At 42.6% G+C, this 27,849-nt stretch overlaps 1 protein-coding gene across 3 annotated transcripts in view; it reads right to left on the bottom strand.

Annotated features, from left to right (window-relative positions):
* PTS (6-pyruvoyltetrahydropterin synthase) overlaps positions 1–27,849 on the bottom strand; it is a 300,260-nt gene that overhangs the window by 128,792 nt on the left and 143,619 nt on the right. For 2 of the 3 annotated variants that reach the window (XR_010841574.1, XR_010841576.1), the window contains exons 7-9: positions 18,261–18,367; positions 15,459–17,111; positions 5,313–5,470 (exon numbers count right to left, since the gene is read on the bottom strand). The gene's annotated coding sequence lies outside the window, so the exon portion shown is untranslated. The remainder of the gene's footprint in view (positions 1–5,312; positions 5,471–15,458; positions 17,112–18,260; positions 18,368–27,849) is intronic. The other variant, XR_010841575.1, reaches the window with a different exon arrangement.

The raw sequence follows: 27,849 nt of genomic DNA, 5'->3' as shown, positions 1-27,849 counted from the left end.
CACATGGGATGTGTCAGGCACCATTCTAGGCATTGGGGATATATATACTTCCTGCCCTCACGGAGTTTCCAATCTAGTGGGGGAGGCATACAATTTAAACAAATATATAATATAATGTCAGGCCATAAGTAGGCAGAGCTAGTGCAAAGGTCCTGAGGCCAGAACGCCCTTGCTGTGTTTAAGAAACAGCAAGAAAGTCAACGTGGCTAGGATGGAGCATGTAAGAGAAAGAATGGGTGAGAGGGTGTTTAAGGGCTGAACCTATAAAGCCTTTCAGGCCATAGAAAAGAATTTGGATTTCATCTTGAGTATAATGGAGAGTTTGAAGCTGTTAGAGGCTTTTAAGTAGGACAGTGGCATAACCTGATTTACATTTTTAGACCTCTCTCGTTGTTGGGTGGAAGATGGATGACCATGGGCTAGAAACACAGCGATATCAGCTAGAGGTCATTGCAGTGTACATGATATTTGTTGAGGGCTTAGCATGTCACATGTTATCATGCATTAAGTCATGTAATAATCTCTACATGACAGTTGGGGAACCAAGGCGTGGAGAGATCAGCAAGCAACGGAACCATGTTCTGAACCCAGGTCCCCTGTCCCTAACCTGCTGTGTGACACTTGCCTCTCTGTAGTAGTCTAGGCAAGAGATAGCGGTAGCCAGAACAGTGATGACAGCCAACAGAAGTGGTGAGAAATGGCTGGATCCCAGTTATATTTTGAAACTAGTGCTGACAAGATTATCATCTCAATTAGATGGGAGATACGAAGAAAAGACAGTTGGAGACCCTTGCTTCGAAAGGGCTGATATCAAAGTTCTAGTAAGAATCAACCACAACCTCTAACTCACTGATTCATAAACCTGGAGATTCCACAGAAATGTTCACAAACACAGATTCTAGGACCTCGCTCCCCAGGCATTGAAGGAGACAGTCTAGAGGTATGCCCAGAAACCTGCATTTTTAAACCACTTCCCAGGTGATCCTGAGGCAGTGGGTCTCTGGGTCAGCATTGGGAATCCCTGTACTTGGTCTTAGTCTTAACTCCTAGAACGCGAGTGCTAAGAGCCCCTGAGAGGGGACAGTACCACACCTCACCTGCAGATGAGGACCTCCAGGCCTGAGCGAGAGGAGTGTGACCCAGTTAATAAGGGGCGGTCCTGGGGACAGAATCTACATCTCTGACTCCTAGGCCAGAGCTGTGTCCACTACCCCAGGCTGATTCCCCCCAATAGCACCCCCATTGATTCCCTGCATCATTCCTCATGCCGGACAAGCACCAGACCCTGAGTGACCTCCGAGGTCATGGGAAGAGCACTACACTCAGGTCAGTAGATATAGGTTCTGCCACCTGCCAGCGGAGAAAGTCACTTAGCTCTCTGTACTTCAATTTTCTCATCTGTAAAATCGGGACATTGAGTTCTCCTACTATTGCTATTTGATTCAATGAAATAATGCATGTGAAACACTTAGCAAGACCTTAATGTTAGTACCTCTACAGCGTTTTATTACCATTCATCCAGATGTCCTGGTTCCTAATAAAACGTCTTTCTCCTACAGCATTTTCATTAGGATTCTGAAGTCTTCGAGTCTCCAAGATCAAATGCAGACACTCCAGGAGGAAAGAACAGTTCTAGAGGTTACAAACCAAGGCCTTAAGGGGCCTGGGGGCTGGGCAGCAGAAGGGGAGCACAGGGGGGCAGTGAGATGTGGGGGAGGAACGCTGAATGGCACACACAACAGCCCCACCCCAGGACACAGAGGATCACAGCACGTCTCCAGTAACAGCCACATGTGCTCAAGTGTCAAGTGCTCATGGCCACATGTGGCTAGTGGCTGTCATTGGACAATTCTAGACCAGGGGTCATCAAAAGTCCTTCTGTAAAGGACCAGATAAACATCTTGAGCCTTATAGACACGTACACACTCTGTTGCATATTCTTTTTTTTTTTTTTACAACCCTTTAGACATGTGAAATCCATCCTTAGCTGACAGGTCATACAAAAACAGACCCCGGCCGTATTTGGCTTGTGGGTCATCGTTTTCCAACTCCTGCTCTAGACCACAGCTCACTGAGGGCAGGAGCCATGCCTGATGTGTGCACTGCTGTGTCCTCTGGTACCCGGAATACAGCAGGCGCTCAATAAATAATAGTTTTACCTTGCCTGAGGTAGTTCAGGCAAGATTTATTATTCCCATTTGATGTATGACAAAAATGAAATCAGAGAGTCAATGTGACTTATCCAAGGCCACACAGCTAGATACAGACCCGAGCTGCGTGACTTCCAGCCTGCTGCTCTTCCCTCCGGGTCACGTTTCCGTGACCTGATGGCACCTGTTTCATAGCTGCCCTGGCTGTCACTCTGATCCCCAGTCCTTCCATCTCTCTTTGCCTCCGGGCTTGATCTCAGGCTGCCAGATGCCCCCTGCAGCCTGGCGGGGAGGGGTAGTCAAGAGGTCCTGCACTTCTCAGGAGACACCAGGGCAAAGGTGTTCGTGATGAAGAGCCTGTGTCATGCTCCTCTCCCTCCATTCAGGATCTCTCTGGAAGTGAGTGCTCTTGTAAGGCTAGAGAAAATGCATTTCTCTACTCCTTTTCAGGCTAAAAGCAACTGTCTCCCTCAGAAAGAAGGTAGTGAACCAGTTAAAATTACACACCATACACTGGGGAGCGTGAAAGTGACATTTGGCAACACTTAAGCCTTGGGTATGTGGTGGATGCAATAAACATTATACAATCGCTGCAGCATCGATCCCTACAGTTAACGCCAAAGAGCAGAGACGGAATGGAAGTTCTCTCAGAAACTGCCACAACCCGAGAGTAAACTGAAACCCCCAAATCTCTCTTGGAGACAGCTCCCCCACCTCCAAATGTTGAGGCTTCTTTCTTGGTAATGTCTTCTGTCCCAACCATTTTCAGCACATTTTCCCAGGGTGCAGGGGACCAGGAAGCAAACAGGCAGGTGGAGATAGAAATACCAGGAAGCTGTCTGATGGAGTGGTCTTCTTCCCAGTGCCCTCTGGTCTAATCCGTGAAACTGGTGAAATCGGGGAACTGCAAGGTCAGTGTGGCTGGGTCGCAGAAGCCAAGGAGCAGGCCTCAGGAGTTGGCCTGGAGGGTTCAAGATCAGGATTCCCTGTAGGCAATTCAGAGTCACTAGAGGGGTTTCCCATGAAAAGGAGCAGGGCTATTTTGCATTTTGGAAAGAAGCAGAGAGACAAGGAGAGAATGACAATGGCTGAACTGTGGCAGTGGAGATGGAGAGAAGTGGACGGATCCAGGAAGTCTTTAAGGGGTGAAACTGATAGAACCTGTTGAGAGATAGGATGTAGGACAGTCAAGGCTGATTCCAGGGTTCTGGCTTTGATGACTGGGAGTCTGGTGGTGTTGAACCCTGGGAGGAGGGAAGAAAGGTTTGGGAAAAGAAGACAATGTGTCAGAGTGTTGGATACATTAATTATAAGGAGGAGTCAGATAAAAGGGGAAAGTGGAAATATGACTCCGAAGAAATTCTGGAGTGAAGATAGAGAAATGTGAGTCAGGGGCATCTAGGAAGTGACTGTGCAGAGTCGAGTAAGCTCCCTGGGGAGAAGAAATAGGGTAGTAGAAAAGAAGATAGGGGACGCACTAGTTTAGGGATGGAGCAAGGAATGGGCTCTAACAAGGGAGATTGAAGAAGGAACAATCAGATAAGGTACAGGAGAAACAAAGAAGGATGGCGGTGGTGGGTGGGGTCTTAGAAACCGAGGAAGAGGAGTCTTGGAATAAAAGAGATACCCAGCCCTGTCTGATGCTGAAGCAAGAAGTGAGATTCACACATTCATTCCACAAAGATTTATTGAACATCTACGATGTGGCTGGCACCATTCCAGGTACCAAGAGAGAGCACTGAAGTGAACATAACAGACAAAACTCCCCTCCCTTGTGGAAATTTCATGCAGGTTGAAGAGAGATCAAATGTAAGCAAATAAATACGTATATGGTATATATATATTATTTGGTATATGTAGTGGGTTGAATAGTGAACTCCCAAAAATATATGTCCAAGTCCTCACCCATGGTACCATGAATGTGAGTTCATTTGGAAATAGGGTATTTGCAGATGTAATTAAATTAAGATGAAATCATCCTGGATTTAAACTGAGCCATAAATCTAGTGACTGGTGTCCTTATAAGAAAAAAGAAAGGGCTATTTGAGACAGACACACAAGGGATAAGACCATGTGAGGATGGAGGCAGAGATTGGAGTGATGCATCTAATAAGAGTCTTGGAACAGATTCTCTTCTGTGTCCTTAAATCTCTCTTTCCTTATTAGGACACCAGTCATGGGATTTAGGGTCCACTCTAATCTAATATGATCTCATCTTCACTTGATTACACCTGCAATGTCCCCATTTCCCAGTAAGGTCACATTTGCAGGAACTGGGGTTTAGGACTTTATATATATATATATATTTTGAAAGGTTACAATTCAACCCACAAAAAATACCGTATAATCATCTTAATAAATGCAGAAAAAGTACTTGAAAAATTCAACACCCACTCATGATAAAAACTTTCAGCCAATTAGAAATAGAAGCAATTTTTTCTCAGCCTGACAAAGGACAGCTGCAGAAAACCTCCAGCTAATATCATACTTAATGGTGAAAGAATGAATGCTTTCCCCCTAAAGTGGAGAACAAAGCAAGGTTGTCCATTCTCATTATTTCTATTCATTATCACACTGGAAGTCCCAGCCATTGGAATGAACGGATAAATGAATGCAGATTGGAAAGGAAGTATAAACTGTCTCTATTTATACAAAACATGAGCCTCTACATAGAAAATCCCAAAGAATCTACCAAAAAAGAAACTTACTAGAGTCAATATAAGTGAGCTTCCCAAAGTCTTGAAATATACAAAAAGCGATTGTGTTGACTAGCAATAAATAATTAGGAATTGAAATGTACAGAAATACTATTTATAATAGCACCCAAAACCATGTAACACTTAAGTATAAGACTAACAAAATATATGCAATATCAGTATACTGAAAACTAAAACACACTGATGAAAACAATCAAAAAAAGATGGAAATAAAAGGAGAGCTATATTGTTCATGGATTTGAAGGCTTGGTGTTGTTAAGATACCAGTTTTCCCTGGAGTGAGCTACAGATTCAACACATTTCAATCAAAATCTCTGTAGGAGTTTTTGTGGGAATCAAAACTCTGATTCTAAAATTTTTATAGAAAGGCAAAGGAACTAGAATAGACAAAACAATTCTGAAGAACAAAATTTGAGAAATCTCATTACCTGATTTCAGTACTTACGATAAAACCATAGGGATCATGACAGTGTGGTACAGGAAAACAGGATACACGTAGTGGTGTGCTGGAGCCATCACATACCAGCTCATGAGAGCCACCCGTTAAATTTTCAAGAGTTTTACAAGTTGGTTGATGTCAAATTGGTTGCTTGGAATTGTCTCCTGTGAGACCGTTTAAGAAACAAACATCAGCAGACACTACAAATCAAAACTCCTCCACCCCTGTCTCTATATCTGCCTTGCAAACAGGTTCATCTGTACCATTTTTCTAGATACCACATATATGCATTAATATATGATATTTGTTTTTCTCTTTCTGATTTACTTCACTCTGTATGACAGTCCCTAGGTCTATCCACATCTCTACAAATGACCCAATTTCACTCCTTTTTATGACTGAATAATATTCCATTGTATATATGTACCACATCTTCTTTATCCATTCATCTGTTGATGGGCATTTAAGTTGCTTCCATGACCTGGCTATTGTAAATAGGGCTGCAATGAACACAGGGGTGCATGTGTCTTTTTGAATTATAGTTTTCTCTGGGTATAAGCCCAGTAGTGGGATTCCTGGGCAATATGGTTATTCTATATTTAGCTTTTTAAAAAAAAAATTTTTGGCTACATTGGGTCTTTGTTGCTGTGCATGGGCTTTCCTTGGCTGTGGAGAGCAGGGTATACTCTTCGTTGCAGTGCACAAGCTTCTGATTGCAGTGGCTTGTCTTGTTGCAGAGCATGGGTTCTAGGTGCGGGGGCTTCAGTAGCTGTGGCACATGGGCTCAGTAGTTGTGGCTCATAGGCTCTAGAGCTCAGGCTCAGTAGTTGGGGCACACTGTCTTAGTTGCTCCACGGCATGTGGTATCTTCCCGGAACAGGGCTTGACCCATGTCCCCTGTATTGGCAGGAAGATTCTTAACCACTGTGCCACCAGGGAAACCCTATTTTTAGTTTTTTAAGGAACCTCCATACTGTTCTCCATAATGTCTGTATCAATTTACATTTCCACCAACAGTGCAAAATGGTTCCCTTTTCTCCACACCCTACCCAGCATTTGTTGTTTGTAGATTTTCTGATGATGCCCATTCTAACAAGTGTAAAGTGATACCTCATTGTAGTTTTGATTTGCATTTAGCTAATAATTAGTGAAGTGGAGCAACTTTTCATGTGCTTCTTGGCCATCTGTATGTCTTCTTTGGAGAAATGTCTATTTAGGTCTTCTGCCCATTTTTGGATTGGGTTGTTTGCTTTTTTAATATTGAGCTGTTTGTATATTTTAGAGATTAATCCCTTGTCCATTGATTCGTTTGCAAATATTTTCTCCTATTCTGAGGGTTGTCTTTTCATCTTGTTTATAGTTTCCCTTGCTGTGCAAAAGCTTTTAAGTTTGATTAGGTCCCATTTGTTTATTTTTGTTTCATTACTCTAGGAAGTGGGTCAAAAAGGATCTTGCTGTGATTTATGTCAAAGACTGTTCTTCCTATGTTTTCCTCTCAGGGTTTTATAGTGTCCAGTCTTACATTTTGGTCTTTAATCCATTTTGAGTTTATTTTTGTGTATGGTGTTAGAGAGTGTTATAATTTCATTCTTTTACATGTGGCTGTCCAGTTTTCCCAGCACTAGTGTGGAAGAGACTGTCTTTTCTCCGTTGTATATCCTTGTCTCCTTTGTCATAGATCAGTTGACCATAGGTGTGTGGGTTTATCTCTGGGCTTTCTACCTGTTCCATTAATCTATATTTCTGGTTTTGTGCCAGTACCATATTGCCTTGATGACTGTAGCTTTGCAGTATAGTCTGAAGTCAGGGTGTCTGATTCCCCCAGCTCTGTTTTTTTCCCTCAAGATTGCTTTGGCTATTTGGGGTCTTTTGTGTCTCCACACAAATTTCAAGATTTTTTGTTCTAGTTCTGTAAGAAATTCCATTGGTAATTTGATAGGGATTGCATTGAATCTGTAGATTGCTTTGGCTAGTATAGTCCTTTTCACCATATTGATTCTTCCAATGCAAGAACATGGTATATCTCTCCATCTGTTTGTGTCATCTTTGATTTCTTTCATCAGTGTCTTACAGTTTTCTGAATATAGGTCTTTTACCTCCTTAAGTAGGTTTATTCATAGGTATTTTATTCTTTTTGTTGCAGTGGTGAATGGGATTGTTTCCTTAGTTTCTCTTTCTGATCATGCATTGTTAGTGCATTGTTAGTGTATAAGAATGCAAGAGATTTCTGTGCATTAATTTTGTATCCTGCAACTTTACCAAATTCATTGTTTAGCTCTAGTAGTTTTCTGGTGGCATTGTTAGGATTTTCTGTGTATAGTATCATGTCATCTGCAAACAGTGACAGCTTTACTTCTTCTTTTCCAATTTGGATTCCTTTATTTCTTTTCCTGCTCTGATTCTCATGGGTAGGACTTCCACAACTATGTTGAATAATAGTGGTGAGAGTGGATGTCCTTGTCTTGTTCCTGATCTTAGAGGAAATACTTTCAGTTTTTCACCATTGAGAATGATGTTTGCTGTAGGTTTCCCATATATGGTCTTTATTATGTTGAGGTAGGTTCCCTCTATGCCCACTTTCTGCAGAGTTATTATCATAAATCGGTGTTGATTTTTGTCAAAAGCTTTTTCTGCATCTATTGAGATGATCATATGGTTTTTATTCTTCAATATGTTAATATGGTGTATCACATTGATTGATTTGTGTATATTGAAGAATCCTTGCATCTCTGGGATAAATCCCACTTGATCATGGTGTATGATCCTTTTAATGTGTTGCTGGATTCTGTTTGTTAGTATTTTGTTGAGTATTTTTGCATCTATATTCATCAGTGATATTGGTCTGTCATTTTCTTTCTTTGTAGTATCTCTGTCTGGTTTTGATATCAGGGTGATGGTGGCCTCATACAATGAGTTTGGGAGTGTTTCTTCCTCTGCAATTTTTTGGAAGAGTTTGAGAAAGATGGATGTTAGCTCTTCTCTAAATGTTTGAAAGAATTCACCTGTGCAGCCATCTGGTCCTGGACTTTGGTTTGTTGGAAGATTTTTCATCACAGTTTCAATTTAATTACTTGTTATTGGTCTATTCATATTTTCTATTTCTTCCTGGTTCAGTCTTGGAAGGTTATACCTTACTAAGAATTTGTCCATTTCTTCGTGGTTTTCCACTTTATTGGCTTAGAACTGCTTGTAGTAGCCTCTAATGATGCTTTGTATCTCTGTGGTGTCCATTGTGTCTTCTCCGTTTTCATTACTAATTTTATTGTTTTGAGTCCTCTCCCTCTTATTCTTGATGAGTCTGGCTAAAGGTTTATCAATTTTGTTTATCTTCTCAAAGAACCAGCTTTTAGTTTTATTGATCTTTGCTATTGTTTTCTTTGTTTCTATTTCATTTATTTCTGCTCTGATCTTTCTTTCTTTCTTTCTACTGACTTTGGGTTTTATTTGTTCTTCTTTCTCTGGTTCCTTTTGGTGTAAGGTTAGATTGTTTACTAGATATTTTTCTTGTTTCCTGAGGTAAGATTGTATTGCTATAAACTTCCCTCATAGAACTGTGTTTGCTGCATCCCATATGTTTTGGATCATCGTGTTTTCATTGTCATTTGTCTCTAGGTATTTTTTGGTTCCCTTTTTGATTTCTTCAGTGATCTCTTGGTTATTTAGTAATGTATTGTTTAGCCTCCATGTGTTTGTGTTTTTTACGTTTTTTTCCCTGTAATTGATTTCTAATCTCATAGCGTTGTGGTCAGAAATGATGCTTGATATGATTTCAATTTTCTTAAATTTAGTGAGGCTAATTTGTGACCCAAGATGTGATTTATCCTGGAGAATGTTCTGTGCGCACTTGAGAAGAAAGTGTAATCTGCTGTTTTTGGATGGAATGTCCTTTAAATATCAAGTAAATTAATCTAGTCTATTGTGTCATTTAAAGCTTGTGTTTCCTTATTAATTTTCTGTCTGTATGATCTGTCCATTGTTCTAAGTGAGGTGTTAAAGTCCCCCACTATTATTGTGTTACAGTCAATTTCTTCTTTTATAGCTGTTAGCATTGTCCTTATGTGTTGTGGTGGTCCTACGTTGGGTGCATATATATTTATAATTGTTATAACTTCTTCTTGGGTTGATCCCTTGGTCATTATGTAGTGTCCTTCATTGTCTCTTGTACATTCTTTATTTTAAAGTCTATTTTATCTGATATGAGTATTGCTACTCCAGCTTTCTTTTGATTTCCATTTGCATGGAATATCTTTTTCCATCCCCTCACTTTCAGTCTGTATGTGTCCCTAGGTCTGAAGTGGGTCTCTTGTAGAAAGCATATATTCAGGTCTTGTTTCTGTATCCATTCAGAAAGGCTCTGCCTTTTGGTTGGAGCATTAAATCCATTCACATTTAAGGTAATTATCAATATGTATGTTCCTATGACCATTTTCTTAATTGTTTTGGGTTTGTTTTTGTAGGTCCTTTTCTTTTCTTGTGTTTCCCACCCAGAGAAGTTCCTTTAGCATTTGTTGTAGAGCTGGTTTGGTGGTGATGAATTCTCTTAGCTTTTGCTTGTCTGTAAAGCTTTTGATTTCTCCATCAAATCTGAATGAGATCCTTGCTGGGTAGAGTAATCTTGGTTGTAGGTTCTTCCCTTTCATCACTTTAAATATATTGTGCCACTCCCTTCTGGCTTGTAGAGTTCCTGCCGACAAATCAGCTGTTAACCTCATGGGAGTTCCCTTGTATGTTATTTGTTGTTTTTCCCTTGTTGCTTTTGATAAATTTTTCTTTGTCTTTAATTTTTGTCAGTCTGATTACTATGTATCTCAGTGTGTTTCTCCTTGGGTTTATCCTGCCTGGGACTCCCTGTGCTTCCTGGACTTGGGTGGCTATTTCCTTTCCCATGTTAGGGAAGTTTTTGACTATAATCTCTTCAAATATTTTCTTGGGTCCTTTCTCTCTCTCTTCTCCTTCTGGGACCCCTATAACGAGAATGTTGGTGCATTTAATGTTGTCCCAGAGGTCTCTTAGGCTGTCTTCATTTCTTTTCATTCTTTTTTCTTTATTCTGTTTGGCGGCAGTGAATTCCACCATTCTGTCTTCCAGGTCACTTATCCGTTCTTCTGTCTCAGTTATGCTGCTACTGATTCCTTCTAGTGTATTTCTCATTTCAGTTATTGTATTGTTCATCTTTGTTTGTTTGTTCTTTAATTCTTCTAGGTCTTTGTTAAACATTTCTTGTATCTTCTCGATCTTTGCCTCTATCCTTTTCCCGAGGTCCTGGATCGTCTTTACTATCATCATCTTCACTATCAATATTCTGAATTTTTTTTCTGGAAGGTTGCCTATCTCCAGTTCATTTAATTGTTTTTCTGGGGTTTTATCTTGTTCCTTCATCTGGTACATAGTCCTCTGGCTTTTCTTTTGTCTATCTTTTTGTGAATGTGGTTTTTGTTCCACAGGCTGCAGGATTGTAGTTCTTCTTGCTTCTGCTGTCTGTCCTCTGGTGGATGAGGCTATCTAAGAGGCTTATGCAAGCTTTCAAATGGGAGGGACTGATGGTGGGTAGAGCTGGGTGTTGCTCTGGTGGGTAGAGCTCAGTAAAACTTTAATCCGCTTGTCTGCTGATGGGTGGGGCTGAATTCCCTCCCTGTTGGTTGTTTGGCCTGAGGCGACCTAGCACTGGAGCCTACCCAGCTCTTTGGTTAGGCTAATGGCGGACTCTGGGCAGGCTCACGCCAAGGAGTACTTCCCAGAACTTCTGCTGTCAGTGTCTTTGTCCCCACAGTGAGTCACAACCACCCCCCACGTCTGCAGGAGATCCTCCAACAGTAGCACGTAGGTCTGGTCAGTCTCCAGTGGTGTCACTGTTCCTTCCCCTGGGTCCTGATGCACACGATACTTTGCGTGTGCCCTTCAAGAGTGGTGTCTGGGGCTTCCCTGGTGGCGCAGTGGTTGAGAATCCGCCTGCCGATGCAGGAGACACGGGTTCGTGCCCTGGTCCGGGAAGATCCCACATGCCGCGGAGCAACTAAGCCCGTGAGCCATGGCCGCTAGGCCTGCGCGTCCGGAGCCTGTGCTCCGCAACGGGAGAGGCCACAACAGTGAGAGGCCCGCATACCGCCAAAAAAAAAAAAAAAAAAAAAAAAAAAAAAAAAAAAAAAAAAAAAAAAAAAAAAAAGAGTGGTGTCTGTGTTTCCCCTAGTCCTGTCAGAGTCCTGCAATCAAATCCCACTAGCCTTCAAAGTCTGATTCTCTAGGAATTCCTTCCCCCATTGCTGGACTCCCAGGTTGGGGAGCCTGATGTGGGGCTTAGAACCTTCACTCCAGTGGGTGGACTTCTGTGGTATAAGTGTTCTCCAGTTTGTGAGTCACCCACACAGTGGTTATGGGATTTGATTTTATTGTGACTGTGCCCTTCCTACTGTCTCATTGCGGCTTTTCCTTTGTCTTTGGATGTGGGGTATCTTTTCTGGTGAGTTCCTGTGTCTTCCTGTTGATGATTGTTCAGCAGTTAGGTGTGATTCTGGTGCTCTTGCAAGAGGGAGTGAGCACACATCCTTCTATTCTGCCATTTTGAACCAATCTCCTCAATCCAATTTTTTTAATGGGCAAAAGAATTGAATAGACACTTTTCATGGCAATAAGTACATGAACATTAGCTACTAGGGAAATACAAATTAAAACCACAATGAGATAACACTACACATCTAGTAGAATGGCTAAAATCATCTTTTTAGTTGATAATACCAAGTGCTGGATACAGAGCAACTAGAACTCTCATTCTTTGCTAATGGGGATCCAGAATATGCACAGCCACTTTGGAAAGCATTTTAATGATTTTTTATGAAGTAAAACATACTCCTACCAATCTCCCTCCCAGGTGTTTACTCAAGTGAACTGGAAACCTACACGTACCGAAAAATCTGTACTTGAATTTTTAGAGCAACTTCATTCCTATTTCCCCCAAATTGGAAAGTACTAAATGTCCCTCACCTAGGAAATGGATAAACAGCTGTGGAATATCTATACAGTGGAATCCTACTCGGTCTTCAGAAGGAAAGAACTACTAACACCCACAACATGAATGAATCTAATATATGTACCAAGTGAAAAAAGCCAGACTCAAAGGCTACATACTACATGATTCTATTCATATGACATTCTGAAGAGGCAAGGTATAGAGACAGAAAACAAATCAGTGGTTATCAGGGGCTGAGAGTAAGGGAAGAGGTAGACACAGAGGAATTATTTGTAGTGAGAGAACTATTCTCTATCTTGATTGCAGTGATGTTTAAACTACTGATTGTGTTTGTCAAGACATGCAGAAGTGTATAGTAATACAGGTGAATTTTGCTATATACACATTATTCCTCAATGAAAAAAAAATAGGAAAGGATCACTTTGTCTTTGGGGTTGAGAATAGACTGTAGAGGCAAGGCTGGAAGCAGGGAGACCATTGAGATCCAAATGCATGGCTTGAACTGCAACTGGCCTAGAATCTGGCAGTACATAGGTCATGTGTCCCTTATGGACACAGTTTCAATGAAGGGGCAGAGGGAGAGTCAGGCTGCAATGGTGAGGAGTGGAGATGAGTGTGTACAGACAGCCCTGGGTCCTGGGTCACTGATGACTCTTTGAAGAAACCTACTTGAGAACAAACTAGTGATTACCAGTGGGGAGAGGAGAAAGATAGGGGAGGAGATTAAGAGGGCAAAACTACTAGGTATAAAATAAATAAGATATCAGGATGTAATGTGTAGCACATAGAATATAATCAATATTTTATAATAACTTGCAATGGAGTATAATCTATAAAAATATCAACTCACTACTTTGTATATGTGAAACTAATATAACATTGTAAATCAACTGTATTTCCATCCATTAATCAACCAGTAAGCAAATAAATAAATAAACACACTTGCTAGGACTTTTCTTACAGTATGAGCCCTGACTCGGAGAAGAGCCTAGGCCTTTGGTAACCAACCATCCCGTTTTCCCTGGGACTTTCTCAATTTTGACACAGAAAGTTCTGCATCCAGGGAAACCCCTCTGTCCCAGCTATACCAAGACAGTTGGTCACCTAAGCCTGGTCCTTGACCTGCCCTGGCTGAAGGGCTGTGCTCATTTCAAGGCCCGGCCTGCCCCTCTGGTCACCCCGCAGTTCTCTTTCCCTATGGGTGGGTGGGGTCCCTACCTTCCTCCTTTCAAGCCTCTGAGCTCCTCTCTGACACCGCTCGCACAGGAAATGGTGCAGGAAGGCTTGAGAACAGAGCCACACTCTGCTGCTTTTTATGTCCCTTCCCTTCAGCCATTTGTATGAAGGCTGTTCGTTAGATGACTCTTAATGTCAGGAAGAAATAAAAGAGGGGTTTTGTCACTCCCCTGCTCAAAGCTGGGAGCAGTAAGCTTAGAATACGGCTTTCACTCCCATCTCACTTTTGAAATGCCTCTTAAAAGATTCCTTGAAATGGCTTTGCTTTGATCTAGTCCATCATGATGTCTCCACAGCTGCAGATTGGGAAAAGCACTACCTCCTTCACATCTCAGTTTTGGTTGCCATCGTACCTGCTCACCTTGCTGATGTGTGTTTCTCCACTTCCTTATTGCCCAAGGAGGCATGTGCCTTCCTCGTGCACGCCAGGGAGCGGTCTAGAGTCATGTTTGGGTGCCTGCACCTTGGGACCTGGGTTTGAATCCCAGCTTTGTCACTGTCCAGCAGCGTAACCTTTGGCACTTTATTCCTCCCACATCCAGGCATGCCCTCTGTAAATGGGTATAATGTATTCCTCCTCATTGGATCACTGTTGGAAGTAAATTAAATGAGATTACGTATGAAGTGGGGGAAAACTGAGCCCAATACTTGGAACAGAGCAAGCAACAAATAAATGCAGCTCTTGGTGTTATAAAATGTTTCCAAATGCTCAACAATAGGAAAGTAGTTAATAAGTTAGGCTACATCATGATTTATTTATAGAATACTGTATGATGAAGCCATCAAAAATCATGTTCTGAAGAATACTTAATGGCACAAAAAAATGTTCACAGTGTAATTTTAAGAGAAAAAAATTCAAGCTATAAAACTCATGTCCTAATTTTGTTCTCTAAAAAAAGTGTGTGTGTGTGTGTGTGTGTGTGTGTGTGTGTGTGTGTGTGTTGTACATGTGTATTTAGGAAAAAAAGAAATATTGAAACTGTTGGCTGGTGTTTTTCTTTTCTGCTTCTTTATATTCCTCTGCATTTTCAAGTTTTCTCTACTGAATATATATTACTCTCATAACAATTGCTCTTATTTTTAAAATTCAGTCATCAATTTTTTCATTCAAAAGAGATCTTTCTAGCACACTCTATGTGCCAAGCAATATTCTAGACTCTGGGGATACTGTGATTAAAAAGTCAACAGGCAGGTTTTTCTCAAGACACAATCCAGCTTTGCATTTAATTCTCCTTCATTGTTTGATGCATTTGTTTTGTCTCCACAAATAAATTAACTCCTCGAGGGAAGGAATCACGTGACCCTCTTCCCTATGGCCCTACAACATCACACTCCATACACACAGGAAGAACTCAGTAATGTGTTTCACTTCAGCACTTGGGGATTGACTGAAAAGTGGTGAGTTTCCTAAAAGCAGTTATTATGGGATGAAAAGCAGGGGTGCCTTCTTATTGGGGGCTATCTTTCCCCTTCCTCCCTTGTCCCGGGTGTGATGGGGCTGAACATTCATGGCTGCCGCCTTCAGTGGGTTTTCCTGGAAGCACAGGAACTCATGGCTGGCCCAGCCTTAAGTCAGGGGAGCTTCTCTTTCTCCAGCCACTTGCAAAAGACACATCAAACCTTCCTTTTCCCCATATCTAAGCAACTCGAGAGCTTAAATCATGTCCTCTCAGATCAGGTGTTCTTTATTGTTTTTACAGCATGGATCCTTTGGGCAGTGTGGTGAAGCCTGTGGACCTATCTTAGAATAAAGTTTTTCAATGCATAAAATAAATACACAAGATTACCAGAAAACTAAATATACCAAAACACAATTATTTTTAAATATATTCATTATATAGTAATAAATTTGCTTTTTTGTACAACCTTAAAAATAAAAGATTGCATTTGAAATACAGTCAAGTTAAATTTTAATTTTTAAAGAAATACCCATGTGAACACTTGTTGCTTACCTTGAATAAGAACATAAGATGGTAGAATGGTCTTTGACAAGATAATCTACATGTCCTGTTGAAAATCTTACTGATTTTTACGATAACAATGTTGAAAATTCAATCCTCAAAGATACAGTGTTGAAAATGAAATTAAAGCTTGTCAGCAACTTCACAAAGTAAAGTGTCTCCCAGGGGCCATGAAAACTCTCCAAGGTTTTTCAGTGAAACTTTAGCTATAGAGGTTGTTTTGTTCCTAAGATCAGTGAATTCATCCTTAGCTTGCTCAACACTGTTGATACAGTTTATATCAGTAAGAAAAAGAATGTGACTCTAGGGTTCAATTTTGTTACCGTCAAGATAGAAATAACTTTTGCAAGCGTTCTAAAGTGTTTCCAGGTGTTTATAGATTACTCTTTTCAAATAAATTGACAGCATTTCGTAACTCAACTCCATTGACGTAAAGCACTTCCCCCAGCATCTGAAAGTTGGCAAAGATGTGAGCCTCAGCCAAGAAAGCTCATAATGCTTTCAGAAGCATTCATAATGATGTATCACACCCTTGAATTGAAAGAGTCATCTCATTCACATGGTTAAAAACATCTGCCAGGTAAGCCAACCAACCCACAGATAAAATTCTTTCTTTCAAAATATTCCCAGAATGGATTTTCTTTCTCTTTTAGAACAAGTGAAACTTTCCTCTTGAATTCAATGAGCTTCTCTGTGGTAGAGAAGCCCATCATTTTCTGCTGTGGTTTCTTGACAAAACCTATAAAAATACTATGATTCAGAGACTGACTTTTGATAAAGTTGATGCCTTTTATGGCTGTCAACAGAACTTCTCTCAGGATTTTGGAAAAACCAGAATATATCTATGTTAAACGCACCAAGTGAAAACAACATGAAGTGCTCCCTTTTCCACGGAAGTAACGTCAGATGAGCAACCAAGCATCACAGGAGGGCCTGTGCAAGAATCAGAAGATTTTCTGTCCAGTCCGGTTTGTTTGAAAAAAACAAAACAAGACCCAAAAAGCTACACCATCTCCAAAATGTCAGTGGTCTGTGTATTTTCCAAAAACAAGAATTCTTCTTTTTTGACATTAGTGGGTCATCATAAACAAAATAAGGAGGTGGCTATATTGAAAGATGCTAGTAGTTCCATTCAGTGACTTACGGAGGGGAATGGCAAGGCTGCTAATTCCTCCATAACCCACTTCAAAATATTCCATTGCTCCATGGAAGCACCTCCCTTGACCTAGAGAGCCACTCTCAGTCCATTCTGCATTCCCATGGTATGTGGCTTCAGGTAAAGTTTCTCCTGTCACATGAGGCTTCTTTTGTTTGACACTTGGTAAGAAACTTCAGGAACACTTCTGGAAAAGGTTTTTGTGAAATGGCAAATCCACACTTTTGAAGTATCATTCCTTTTTCAAATTGAGCTTTCTTCATCCACATACACACAAAACTATTTTCTTTGGATGCATTTTCTAGATGGGCAGACGTGATGTATTCTTTCAGTCTTCATGACTTCAAAATTCCTTTCGCAATAATTTTTCCACAGAAGAAAAGAAATCATTGTAATTTTATGTCCTTTTGCTTTGTTAATGTAAATGAAACCAGGTACAGAGTTTTCATAGACCTTCCTTTTCTTTGCCAGCTCAAGATAAATTGGATCTGTAAAAAATAAATAAATAAAGCTAAAATAAAATATTTTTGTCCCATTGACATTTTGGGAAATATATTTTCTTTGTTGTTCCTGGGTGATTTGTTTGATAAATCTACTTGGAAGGGATTCAGTTGTACATTAAGTATAAAATATTCATTAAATTTTATGACAAGTAGGTAAATTAAGACAGGTTTTATGATTAGCCCAGTGTTTGCACTAGTAACATCTTTTCACCTTTGTATGGACCAGGGGATGACAGCACCTGTTCAGGTGTCCTGTTCTCCCTGAAATTTAGCTATTGCTTCATATGACTCTCTGTGACTGTCTGGAAATAATGGTTCTCATTTCTCATATTGTCAGTGTTTCCCACAGAGGTATTTTTTTTTAATGTGTGACATTTTCACAGAATAATAGTGCAAGAAAACACATGCATAATATATTGTGCATGTAAGACTTTACTTCATAATACAGAGAGAATGTGCAAATAGAGAGCAAAAAAGAAAAACAAATCAAAGAGAGGACTATTGCTACTCAGAGAGCTTACCACACTGTCATGACCTGTGTCACCATGCAATCTGTTAGGAATCACAAGAGGTTACTCTAAAGATCACATTTTGACAGTTAGAGCAGACATCAGACATGTTTGAACTCATCTGTGTCACCAAAGGCTGCATTCCCAAAGGTGAGGGAAAAACTCACTTAGAGCGATTCAGATTTGCAAAACTTTGGCAAGCTATGAAAATGATTCAATTCCTTCTGTGTATTGATCCACAAACAATTACGGTTAAGGGAGGTTGGAACTTCTTGGGTCACCCCCACGAGAACACAAATTCACTGCCCAGTGGCCGCCCGCCCCGTGCACAGAGTTGCCAGGCAGAGTTGCCAGAGAATGGTAGCCACATTAGAGAAGAGTTTGCCAGGAAGACGAATTCCACGTTTCCAGTGGCGACTAAAGTTTCTGAATAGTGGTGGGTGTAAATGACATTTCCAGAGGCCTACCACAGCTATAATGTGATATGAAAATATTTGTGATTTCTATTGGTGACAAAAATCACAGGTCATGCTGATACTACCGGTTTGTTGCCACACTCATAACTGAAGCAAACGCTACATTTCAGATAGAGGATAGTAAAAATGAAGCTGTAATGTCTCCCTACCCAAGTTCATGGCCCTTCTGACCTCTCTTCCGCAGACTCTGTGCGCCCATGGATCCAGTTAAGAACTTCTGTTTTACATGATTCATAGTGGTCCAAAGGAGGAATTTCTAAATTTCAGATAAGGGAAATTAGGAAAAAGAGCAAGTTTTTATAATGCCAAGTTTATTAAACATAAAAGTGTTTTTTTTCTTCTTTGCTTTTAAACTGTTCTTTTGATGAAATGATAGAGACAGTAGATGGAAATTGTGTACATGTCTTTACAAGGTGAAAGCGAAAAGCTGGCAATCCTGTTGCCAATTCCCACACCCACTGCTTTTAATGTATTTATTGGTTGAAGAAATCCAAAAGCTGGGACTCGTTTGTCCAGGATGTCATGACAAACCCAATGAGCCCAAATATCTAGTGCCTCCAAATAAAACCCCAGATTAGCCCACTTTTCCACTCCTCGGGGAAGGTGGCCCCATTCTCAGTCCAGAGCAAAACGCTGAGCAGTCTAAGTGGTCACGGAAAGCCCATTGTCTGGGCATGGATTGATTTACTAGGTGGAAACGTGACTCAGTCTGGCCAGCTGGGCCTGAAAAGGATGTGGTTGTGACTGGGTGTCTGGTGTCTGAAAATGCCAGGGTCATCTGCCAGCACAAGGGAGGGCGGCCCGGGGTGCAGTCAGCAGAGTGAAGAGAAGGAGAGAACCCGGGCCATCGTGGGCCTGATACCCCCATCTGGGAACCACACCACTGCTGGACTTTTCGCCATGTGAAATGGTTCCTAACTGCCCATGACCACTGAGTTGAGGGATTCCTCTATCTTGCAAGTGAAGTCATCCTAACTGACCCAGCCAGATACTTTGGAAAGCTTGGGGAATGGGTATTACCTCTTAAAAACAAGTTGCCACATCAGGTTCCAAAATGAGCTTACCCATCCCTGTTTAAGTACATCATCTCTCCTGCAGCCCTAACTCAAGCCATCCCACCATGTCTTGCTGATTTTGCTGCCTAAATATCCCCCTAATCCTTCCTATTCTTTCTGTGTCCACTGCCAACTCTAGCCCAGCCACTGCTACCTCTTGGTCAGCCCACAAGACTGATGGGCACAGTTAGAGACAAAAATATACTTATGGAACACAAAGGTTACATATTGATTTTTATATGCATCAAATAAAAAAGCATACTCTGTACAATATAGTGATGGGAATAAAATTTCACCATGCTTTCCTAGTAATTTCAAATCAGTCAGCTATTTGATTAAAGAAATGGAATACTAATAAATTACTGCAAGTGGCCAAAAAAAAAAAAAATAGACTTGTGGGCACAACCCATCAACTGGGTTTCCTGCTCCCACTGGGGCCTCTCCCAAACAGCAGCCAGAGTGATTTTATTTTCATGCTACTCAGTTCACATCACTTTCCTGTTTAAAACCTGGCAAAGGTTTCCTATCGCACTTAGAATAAGTGCAAACTATTTAAATTACCTACAAAGCCCAGTAGAACTAGGCCCTCCACACCCTCCAGCCTGGCTCCCTCACCCCTGCCCTCTCAGCTTCAATCACTCTGCCCTTCCCCTCCTGTGTCCAGTCAAAGCCTTTAGGTCCACATCTCAGTAATCACTTCCTCAGGGAAAACTTTAATGACTGTATCTTCCACCAGGACCACAACTGGCCCCTTATACACATGCTCACAGCATCCTATATAGTCCTTCCTAGTATTTAACGCAATTTTCAATTACATATTTATTTGTGTGATTAGTTCATTGATGTCTTCTTTCCCTACTAGAATGCAAGCTCCCTGTCTTGTTCACCATTGGATTCCCAGCCTCTACTACAGTATAAGTATTCAAACAATATTTGTGGAATGAATGGATGGATGTTCACAAATGCTCACAGATAATCTTGGGGAGTAGCTTATCAGCAAGGCATATCTGGCTTCATAAACATCACACCAGATCCCTGTTCACCAGCTTCCAGAGTCCTGTTCACAGGCACAGCAACTTTGCACTTGCCCACTCCCTCTTTGCACAGTGCTGAAGGTGAGGGAGCTGTGCACTCTCCTACTGTGCTCCTAAGGGTGGCCAAAGTCTCCAACCACTCTCTCCCCAGATCATGGAAGGAGGCGATATTATATAATGTATGTTGTGGACCGAATGTCTGTGCCCACCCCCAAAATTCATGTGTTGAAGACCTAAGCCCCCAAATGTGATGGTATTAGGAGGTGAGGCTTCTGAGAGGTGATTAGGTTTAGATGAATTCATGAGAGTAGGGCCGTCAGGATGGGATTAGTGCCCTTATAAGAAGAAGAAATCAGATCTCTCTCTCTCTTTCTCTCTCTCACTCTCTCTCTCTCTCTCTCTCTCTCGCTGCCACATGAGGACACAGCAAGAAGGCAGCCATCTGTAAAACAGGAAGAGAGACCTCACCAGACAGCAGCTATGCTGGCATCTTGATCTTGGATTTCCCAGCCTCCAAACTGAGAAATAAATGTTGGTTGTTTAGGTCAGCCAGTCTATGGGATTTTGTTACAGCAGCCTAAACTGACTAAGACAATTCATTAAAAAATGTAGCCTGGAGAATCAGAATCACACCTTCATTCCAGTTCCGCCACTAACCGATGTGCTTCAGATATATAACGTCTCCAAGCTTCAGTTCCCCATTTGTAAAATGTGATAGTAAGAGTATAAACTACACGGAGTTGCCATGAGGATTAAATAAAAATATATACGTAAGGCTTTTAGCTTTTCATACATTAGCACAGTATAAAAACATTCAACAACGGGTATCTACCTTCGTTTGACTTACTGTCACAGAGCTGAAACAGAGTCTCAGAGATCAAATAATAAACAATCTGATTTCACAGATGAAGAAACGCACTCCAAAGAGGCTCCAGTGGCAGAACGGTGAGCAGCCAAGCTCGTGGCTCCCACTTAGTACCACTTCCATCACAGCCTCATGCACCCTGATTCTCGGCTCAGACAGCTCAGGGCCCTCCCAGGGCTGAGAAAGAGTATGAAGAGGGACCAGCCAAGGGCTCCTTTTCTCCAGGTCCAGGATGGGTTGAGCTATGGAGTGAATGCAGAAAGGACCAGACAGGTACTTCTCTGCCCCAAGAAAATACTCATTCCCCCAGGAGCATAAAGAGACACAGGCCAGGAGAATGTCCTAAATAACACAGGACCTCTTTTACTGGGTCTTCCTGAGAAGGATATTCCAGACTCTTTATTGGGCTTTCTTTGAACACTATGGTCATTCTCTCCCTGCCTGGGACCAACAGAGATTAACTTCCTGCTAACGGCATCCTCCTCATGCCAATACCCAAAGGATATTTTGTGAGGATGCAGTTCAGAAACAGCCTCACATGCACACACAGACACCTGAACAAAAAATAGGTTCCTGGATGCCTGCCTGAGCAGCTGCTTGACAACAACTGGGGAGGACAGCGAGAGTAGGAGACAGACAGAGAACCTATGAGAAGCCCATGTGACCATGAACTTCTAAAGGGCATCCTTCCCCTGGAGAAAAGATTTAAGGAAAAATTCCAATTCTACTGATTGAAATCTGTTGTATTTTCTTACTATTTGAGAACACATCGCTTCCGCATGAGGCAATCAGCTTATGCCTTATGTAAACAGAAAACAGAAAAACCTTTCAAGAGATGGGAAAGTTTAGCAGAGATGCCTCATTCTGTGACACACCGCCCACATCTCCTTCCCTGTTGTCTTTGTGATGAGACACGTCCAGACCCCTCCAGACTGAAGGCCCCTCTGCTCCCCGCTGATAATGACAGCCTCTGTGATAACAAGCAGCTGCTCCCAGGATGCACCGCGCTCTCCTTTGTCGCCTTCCTCTGCAAAAGCTACTCCGTCTGCATGGAACCCCCTCCTCTGGCCTCTTTACCCACCTTGTCCACCATTGTTTGCCTGCAAGGCAGTCTTCCAACATCAGCCCCTCCTGGGAGCCTAATCTGCTGTCCCCAGGCGGCTTTAAGAGCTTCCTCCAGTGGGTTCCAGGGGCGCCTTGTACCCACCCCTGTTGTGACAATGATCACATCGCTGTAACTACTACTTCTAAAACACATTCTTCCCACATTTTTATGTTCTGATGGGTCACGGTACCCACTCCTATTGTAATAATAATGATTACTCGGCTCACACAGCTCAATTCTGAAGCACACTATATTTTTTCACATTTGAATGTTTCTAAAATCAGGATGTTTTGCAACAAGGTGTACATTTAGTGTGGTAGTGTTTCTGATTTTTTTTCTTTTTCTGAAAAGCTGTTATTATGTTGAGAGTGCATTTTAAAATCAAAGAAATAATGTCACTTAGTTATGTGTCTGACCTCCCTTCTCCACTACGAACTGCAAGGAGCAGGGCGTGTGTTCTGCTCGCCTGGTGTCCCCAACTTGTCACAGAGTGCTTGGAATACTGCTCAGTCAATGCTGGAGGGAGGGAGGAATGAGGGAGAAAGGAAGGAGGAAAAGGGGGAAGGAAGGGAAATCTCTTTCACTACAATTTAGCAAGTACCATCACATCTGCTCTCCTTTAGTTTGATTGCCCATCAGAAGGCACTAGGGTTTCTCCCCCAGAGATCTGCCTTGGAGTTTTCTTCCCTACTGTTGTCTGGGCACTCGTGTCTGCTATACATCATCAGCACAACACAAGGGTCATCGGCCACAGTGGGGCAGGCACTATGAAGGGAGAAACTGATCAGGAGGAAATTCACAGATTCAGAGTCCTCCTTCAATTCAGCTTCACCAGTCAGGAGACTCTTCTGTGAATTCTACATCCCACACGGCCTCCATCACGTCTCCACGCCTTGTCTGGCCCACTGAGCATGCCAAGCTCTGGCTTTGTCCTTATCTTTCCTGCCTTATTTCCCAAGACTCCGGTCAGCTGATTTTCTCATTTTCCCCAATTCATGCCTTGCCAGTGACATCTTCCCTGGTCCCCAACTATCCCATGACATCTTCTTTGATGCCTGGCCTCCCAGACCTCACTGTCCTCTAAATAGCACCTGCCGTCTGACCTAGATCAGTTACCACTGGTTATGCTGTAGCTGATGTTTTATAGCATTTCCCACAGCAGAGGGCTAAGCGCATAATTAGCACTCAAACACTCGATGGAAACAAATTAATACACTGCTCCGCTTTTGAGGGCTCCTCCTCCCTTTATCATTTCCTTGGTCCACACTTCCTTCTACTCCCAGCCCAAACAAATCCCTCTCTCTGAAGTCCTCCAGTCAGTTGAGAACCGTGCCCTTCCCTCTGGTTTTTCCAGGTATTTTGTTGGAGATACACGTGGACCATGCTCCAAGCAGCCCTTGGAAACCGAGACCCTGTCAGATGTCTCTCTGAACTGGCCTATCTCCTACTTGGCTCCTGCATTTTTCTTACAGGTTTTTCTCTGTTCCAGCAAAATAACCACCTTTCCGGTTCCTCCGCAATACTGACGTCAAGGTGGCATTAGAGGTGGGAGGAGAAGCAGCCGCACGGCACTATGGGCTTATGTGGAATTCACAGCCAACTGACTCTCTTAGGTTCTGTGGACATGAGCTGCTGTTAAATCAGGTTTTTCGTCCTTTACATGAAACTGATTTTGTAAACCCGAGGAGTGTCATATATATTTGCCCCTATTAAATTCCGTCATGTTTAGCTTATCATTCCAGCTGGTGGTGATCATTCTGAGGCTTCGTTCTATCTTTGCAATTTCTCAGCAGGGTGGAAACAAAGCATACACAGGCTTTATGGTGACCTCAGTGAAGGAATTAACACCACGTCTGTATTAGGGCTTCAACTCACTTCTTAGCCCTCAGATACCACTGGACCTAGCCAGCTGCAGCCTTCAAGCGCTCATTTTTATAAGCATGGGACACAGCCCAGAAATTACCATCTTATCTCAGCCCACCTCCACCCTTGGGCTCCTCCCACAGGGTGCCCTGTCTCAGCAAATGGTACCCTCATCCCCCCACAAGGTGGCCAAGCCAGGAACAGGAAAGACATTCCTAATTCCTCTTCCCCCTCCAGGTCCCACCGAAAATCAGTTCCTTAGTCCCATTAATTGATGCTGCCTCCTAAATAAATAAAGTCATTCGGGCACCGTTGCCTCTGATGCTTCAGCCCACCTTTGTATACTCTTCTCCCTCCTTTGTCTATTTAACTTCCACATTTCAGGCTCAGCTTAAACCTCACTGCCTACAAGAAGGTTTCCTGTCCCATAGATTAGACTGGGGGCTCCAGCCATCAGCTTCTCCAACACGATGCTTTCTCTGTCTTATCACCTAACTCACAGCATGTTGTTGCTTACGTAACTCTTCCCAGCTACATCCAACTTCTGTGACAGTGAGGAAGGAGTCTGGTTTGGTCATCATATATTCCCAGGATATGGTAGGTACTGAATAACTATTTCTTGAATTATTGAATTCAGTAGCCGGTACCGTGACTTTGGTTGGGCAAGTTTTAAACCATTGGCAAGTGTTTTGGTTCAATGCCCATGAAGCATCCTGGCATGAAGGGAAGAATACCAGCTTCTGATGAACAGTGGGGGTCATGTCACAATCTCCATGACCCTCAGTTTCCTCATCTGAAAAGTGGGAATAAAAATTTATCATACGGGGTTGTCACAATGCTCAAAGAAAATTATATGTATGAATGTGCTCCCAAACTAAAAAGTATGGTTCAAGTACAAGTATAACCATGGACATCCCGTCCCTCTATCAGTGGCCCTGTCCTGACTTCAGAGGTTGTACCAGAGACCACCATGGGCTCAACCTTGAACATTGGTACTCATCAGTTTGGGTCCAGCACTAAGTCCAGCAGGTCTTTGTTTATTCTTTCTCAACCTCGTCTGCTGTCTTCATTCTCCTACACTTCTGGGCCACTTCCAGAAGCTTTCATAACCACCACTTCTACTGCGCTCTCCTGGTGGAGGGTTTAATGATCCTGAAGGCCCTAGAAATACATTGAATTAAAACACAAAATGGATAGCGTTGTGCATTTTAGTGAAACACCAGTTAAGAGCAGCAGTCCCCATGTACTCAGGAGGGCAAGAGAGCTGAGGAGAAAAGGAATAAAGTGACCTCATAAAGACACTTAATTTCATTACCACCAGACACAGTTTCCCATTATTGCTCTTGGTGTTTAATGGCTTTATGGTTCCATCTATTGATGCTTAACTAATTCATTAACTATGCTGCTAAAAATACAATTATCTCCAACAAAACCTTCATCGCTAATAAAAGGGAGGGAAAAAAAGACCTCCACCATTACCAGAAAGCAGTGGGGTGGACACAGTGATGTAGTAACTCCTTGGCCCCAAAGTTTTCATGCAGACAGATTATAAGCACACAAGTTTCACGTAACCAGTTTTAAAATTTAATCAAACAACTGCTCTATTATTTAGCTGACTCCAGCTAACAAGCTGGACTGATTCTGTGCACCCAAATGACATTGGCTTTGATATAGTCATCTGAGTCAACCCACCACAACGCTGGTGACACATGACAGCTATGAAGATCTGCTTGACTGTTCATTCATTCAGTAGGTGTTTACTAAGCCCCGACTGGGTGCCAAGCGCTGGTTATGCAGACAGAGATGCGTAACACAGACAGTGTCCCGTTTTCAGGAAGCTGACGGTCTCGTAGGCACTGTTTGCCTGTCAGGATCAGAGGGAGGAGAATTCATGTAATTGAGCTGGGGCTCAAGGTGGACCTCTGCTCCTGACTTGGAGTTGGGTAGGAGAAAGTGGGTACCTGCAGTGCAGAAGGTGAGCGTGGCTTTCCATCTCATTTAGCATAGTCATTACAATGTCCTCCCCGGCCCTGCAGGGTTTGTCCTTGAGACCCACCCTTTATACCTCTCTTTCCCCACCTACAAGAGGTAGGAGGGGAGGGAGCGCAAGTATGCAGTCAAGAGGGAGTCGGGGCCTAATAAAAACCTATGCAATGATTTTTAGATGCCCTGCTTGTTCCAAGGGATTTACGTTTTGTTGTTGGTGGTGGTTTTTGTTTGTTTGGTTGGTTGGTTTTTTCTGGAACCCAAACAGCTCTTGACAGGCTGTCTCCCTGGCTTCATTTCCTGTTACAGTAGTCCCTCGGTATCTGCAGGAGATTGTTTCCAGGATCCCCTGCAGATACCAAAATCCAAGGATGCTTCAGGCTCCTATACCATAAAATGGCAGTAGAATCTACCTTTCACATCCATGGGTTCTAAACCCACAGGTGGTTGACTCCTTGGATGCAGAACCTGTGGATATGGGGAGCCGACTGTTCCTCTCCCCGGCACACTCTGTTCTGGCGTCTTTATCGTTCCTTGAGTATGGCAGGCCCCAGGGCCTTTGCATTTTCCGTGTCTCTGCCTATAATGCTCTTCCCCTAGAGAGCCCCAGGGCTCACTCCCTGACTCTCTCAGTGAAACACCCCTTCTCAGCGAAAGCTTTCCTGCCCACCCACCCACTCCCACCACTCCCTATCCCTTTCCCTGTTTTATTTTTCTCTGTAACTCTTACCACCATCTGCAATACTGTTACTTTTTTTTTTATATGTTTGCTGTCTATTTCTCCCAACTAAAATGTGGGCTCTGAGGGGGTGAGGACTTTCTGTTTTGTTCAGTCTGATTCCCCAGCACTACAACAGTGTCTGGCATATACAAGACACTCAATAAATATTTAACTGCCTGAATGTACTTATTATTTACCTATAGTCTCTCTGCCCCAAGCTCACCCTCTGAATACTGCTCTGTAAGGCCTAGGCTCCTTTGCCAGTTGACTCTCTCGGAAGCTTTCTCAATAAAAGATGCGGGGGGAGAAGAGAAGGCAAGAGAAAGGGAGAAGCTATTGTTCCTCCTCTATCTCTCATTGCTTCCCTCTTTCCTTCTCTTGGTGATATATTTAAAGCACCTGTGTTATTTCCATCATCCCAACTGTAGTTGAAACAGCCCCTCATCCATGGTTGGGGCTCCTGAGGCTATGACCCCTCCTCTGTACTCCCAGATCCTGGCAATGCCCCTTCCTCCCTTTTGCTCACCAGCCCCAGCTGTGGTAGCTTCTTCCAGCAGTTCATAAGCTCCGGGGTGCCTCACAATCACCTTTTGTAGAGGCTTCCAACACCTATACATCCTAGAACCTGTGTTAAATCCTCTCTGTTTGATAGACCTAGTGTGGCTTCTGTGTTGCTGACTAAATCCTGCTAGATTTCATGAACTTGGGAGAGGAAATCAAGGCACACACACAGTCCTATAGACAAAGCCAATGCAGAGAAAAGGGTGGAGCTCTGGCAGAGGCTGTCCCACCCTCCCCGACTCTGAGAAGAGCAAAGAAGCTCCAAGAATAATGAGGAAGCCCAGCAGCAGGGACTGGTCTGCCAAATGCTACCTGAAGCCTGGCCCCACTTGATGGTGGGACAGACACCAAGGAGTGTGCCCAGCCTCCATCAGTCTTGGCCCTGGAAAGCCCGAGCCACACGTTGTTGTCATCTAATTGCATTGGTGGTTTTTGCTTCTTACATCATGTACTTCTCCCTCAGCAGCTCATCCCTGCGACCAAAGTTGAGACAATTCACAGTTCGTTTGTGCACTTTTTAATGTGTCTGAGGTTGAGATATGTGAATT

This window comes from Kogia breviceps, chromosome 7 (genome assembly GCF_026419965.1).
Source record: "Kogia breviceps isolate mKogBre1 chromosome 7, mKogBre1 haplotype 1, whole genome shotgun sequence".
In the NCBI taxonomy this organism is placed as follows: domain Eukaryota; kingdom Metazoa; phylum Chordata; class Mammalia; order Artiodactyla; family Physeteridae; genus Kogia; species Kogia breviceps.
Note: the sequence above shows the minus strand (reverse complement) of the source record. Positions and strands in the feature narration are given on the sequence as shown.